At 34.8% G+C, this 3,864-nt stretch overlaps 1 pseudogene; it reads right to left on the bottom strand.

The window, feature by feature from the left end:
* Positions 1 to 376: 376 nt before the first annotated feature.
* Positions 377 to 779, bottom strand: LOC144221905 (adenosine 5'-monophosphoramidase HINT1 pseudogene; annotated as a pseudogene).
* Positions 780 to 3,864: the final 3,085 nt, after the last annotated feature.

Raw genomic sequence — 3,864 nt, 5'->3', positions numbered from 1 at the left:
ACAACTTGCATATGCTCAGAACTGCAATAGAGATGGGGCTTCATGGCATCATGTATGTAGACAATGTAGATGATGTTGTGGTTTTTTTATAGGACTTCTAGGAGGTTTGCTGTTGTCATAGCATCCACTCTATCGTATTCGGTCTATTGTTACCAGAAGCTTTCTTTTCTGTTTTCCTTACTGTCTAGAAATACATCCCTTAAACTTCTCTACTGGGTAACTGGAGTGTTTTCTGTTTTGTTTTAGCCATGCAACATTGTCTTTTATGGGTTTTTAAAATTATGTATCGGTTTTTAAAATTATTTTCTCAATCACTTCATAAACAGGCAAAAATAAGTATACTGCTTAACATATCAGAACTTGCAAATATTGAACCTTATCTACAGAAGGCAAAATAATCCCTAAAACCCAGAGGCCAGTTCATCTGCTGACCTCCAAAAACATGGAGATGAACATGACAGACAGACTGTCCCCCATCTAAACCTTCATTCACCACCATTTGATAACCCTTGAGTCTCAGATCACCAGCACATTTCTTGCCAACAATCAATCATTAAACGTCCACGAAAACTTTCATCATCTTCTGTTGCAGAAATGGATGTGTCTTTCGTGGGTATCAACAGAAAATGTGTTGGTGCTTGAGGGAAAATGTCATGGCAAGCAAGACACTGGTCATCTTCAGAAATTATTTTGGCTGGGATTTCCTTGCAAATGATCTCCCCAAGGACTGTGTTGCTACCAGACTTGCTGGCCTGAGCCTTTGCAATCTCATCTATCATTTCGGCCTCCCTTCCGTGCAGCTGCCCCAGGGACTGGCATGTTTTCTTTTTAATGAACTTAACACTGCTGTAAAATTTTAGTTACTCTAAGGAGCCTGCCCCACAAAGTCTAAGGGTTTTTTTTTAAAATTCAAGTATAATTAACGTAGAATGTTAAATTAGTTTTGGGTGTAAACATAATACTCCAACAATTCTATACATTTCTCAGTATTCATCAAAATAAGTGTACTCTTATTCCCTTTTATCTAGTTCACGTATGCCCTCACTCACCTCCCCTCTGGCAACAACCGGATTGCTCTCTGTACTTCAGTGTCTGTGTTTTTTCTTTGTCTTCTTCTTTGTTCCTTTGTTTTCTTTCTCAACTTCACATATGAATGAAATCATATGGTATTTGTCTTTCTCTGTCTGACTTATTTCACTTAGTACTATGCCCTCTAGGCCCATCCATGTTGTTGCAAATGGCAAGATGTCATTCTTTTTTTATGCCTGAGTAATGTTCCACTGAATGCATGTGTGCGCACAAGCGTGGGCGCACGCACACACACACACACACACACACCTGTTCTTTATCCATTCATCTACTGATGGACACTGGATTGCTTGTCTTGGCTACTATAAATAATTCTGTAATAAGCATATGAATGCATATATCAAGTTAGTATTTTCTTTTTCTTTAGGTAAATTCCCAGTAGTTGAATACTGGATCATATGGTAAATCTATCTTTAATTTTTTGAGGATCCTCTATACTATTTTCCACAGTGGCTGCACCAGTGTACATTCCCACCAAGAGTGCATAAGCGCTTCCTTTTCTCTGCATCTTTGCCAACACCTGTTATTGCTCATCTTTTTAATATTAGTCATTCTTATTTGTTTGAGGTGATATTTCATTGTGGTTTTGATTTGCATTTCCCTGATGATTAGTGATGTTGAACATGTTTTTCATGTATCTGTTGGCCAGCTGTATGTATTCTTTGGAAAAATGTCTATTCAGGTCTTCTTATCTTTAAATAAGATTGTGTGTGTGTGTGTGTGTGTGTGTGTGTGTGTGTGTTGAGTCATATAAGTTCTTTATGCATTTTGCATATTAGCCCCTTACTGGATACATCATTTGCAAATATCTTCGCCCACTCAGTAAGTTGTCTTTTTGTTTTGTTGATGGTTTCCTTTGCTGTGTGAAAGCTTTTTATTTTGGTGTAGTCCCAATAGTTTAATTTTGCTTTTGTTTCCCTTGCCAGAGGAGACATATTTAGAAAAATGTTTTTATGACCCATGTCAGAGAAATTACTTTCTGTATCTTCTTCTAGGAATTTTATGGCTTCCGGTCTCACATTTAGGTCTTAATCCATTCTGACTATTTTTGTGTATGGTGTATGGAAATGGTCCAGTTTCATTGTTTTACAGGTAGCTGTCCAGTTTCCCAACATCATTTGTTGAAGAGACTGTCTTTCCCCCATTGGATATTCTTAGCTTCTTTGTCATAAATTAATTTACCATAAAAGTGTTGGTTTATTTCTGAACTCTATTCTGTTTCATTGATCTATGGGTCCATTTGTGTTCAATACCATACTATTTTGATTACTAGAGCTTTGTAGTATTTCTTGAAATCTAGGATTGCAATGCCACCAGCTCTGTTCTTCTTTCTCAAGATTGCTTTGGCTATTTAAGGTCTTTTGTGATTCCATACAATTTTAGGATTATTCATACTTGAAAAATGTTGGTATTTTAATAGTGATTGAATTAAACATGTAAATTGCTTTAGGGAGTATGGACATTTTGACAATATTAACTCTTCTAATCCATGAGCATGAAATATCTTTCCATTTGTGTCCTCCTCACTTTCACTAATATTTTATAGCTTTCAGAGTACAGATTTTTCACCCCTTTGGTTAAGTTTATATCTAAGTATTTTATTCATTTTGGTGCAATTGTAAATGAGATTGTTTTCTTAATTTCCCTCTCACTATTTTGTTATTAGTGTATAGAAACACAACATATTTCTGTATATTAATTTAGTATCCTGCAACTTCACTGAATTTATTTATCAGCTCTAGTAGTTTTTTGGTGGAGTTCTTAGAGTTTTCTGTGTATAGTATATGCCATCTGCAAATAGCGACAATTCTATTTCTATCAATCAGGATGACTTTTATTTCTTTTTCTTATCTGAATGCTGTGAATAGAACTTTCAGGACTGTGTTGAAGAAAAGTGGCAAGAGTGGGGCGTCTTTGCTTTGTCCCTGATCTGAAAGGAAAAGCTTTCAGGTTTTTTGCCATTGAATATGATGTTAGCTGTGGGCTTTTCCATATGTAGCCTTTATTATGTTGAGGTATGTTTCTTCTAAGCATACTTTGTTGGGAGTTTTTAATTATAAATGAATGCTGTACATTGTCAATGCTTTTCATGCATCTTTGAGATGATCATATGGTTTTTATGGTTTTCTCTTATTGATGTGATGTAACACATTAGTTGATTTGAATATATTGAACCACCCTACCACTCCTGGAATAAATCCTACTTTATCACAGTGAATACCTTTTTTAATGTATTCTTGGATTCAGTTTGCTAATATTTTGTTTAGGAATTTTGTATCTATGTTTATCATAGATATTGACCTATAGTTTTCTTTTTTTGTAATGTCTTTAGTTTTGATATCATGGCAAATATGGCCTTGTAGAATGAATTTGGAAGCTTTTTTTTTCCTTTTTGTGAATAGCTTGAGAAAAATAAGTATGAATTCCTCTTTAAATGCTTGGTAGGATTCACCTGTGAGGCAGTTTGGTTTTCTGGGAGAGTTTTGATTAATGATTAAATTTCATTGTTAGTTATCAGCCTGGTTATAGGAATTTATTATTATTTATCTAGGTTGTCTAATTTGTTAACATGTAATTTTTCATAATATACTTTTATAATCCTTTTTCCCCCTGTGGTGTCAGTTGTTATTTCGCCTTCATTTCTGTTTTTATTTATTAGTACTCTCTCTGTCTCTGTCTCTCTCTTTTTTATGAGTCTGGCTAACAGTTCATTAGTTTTGTTGATATTTTTAAAGAACCAGCTCCTGGTTAGATTGATCTTTCCTATTGTGTTAT

This window comes from Crocuta crocuta, unplaced genomic scaffold (genome assembly GCF_008692635.1).
Source record: "Crocuta crocuta isolate KB4526 unplaced genomic scaffold, BGI_CrCroc_1.0 scaffold376, whole genome shotgun sequence".
NCBI classification, from domain to species: domain Eukaryota; kingdom Metazoa; phylum Chordata; class Mammalia; order Carnivora; family Hyaenidae; genus Crocuta; species Crocuta crocuta.
The sequence above is the reverse complement of the archived record's forward strand: the minus strand, read 5'-3'. Positions and strand labels throughout refer to the sequence as shown.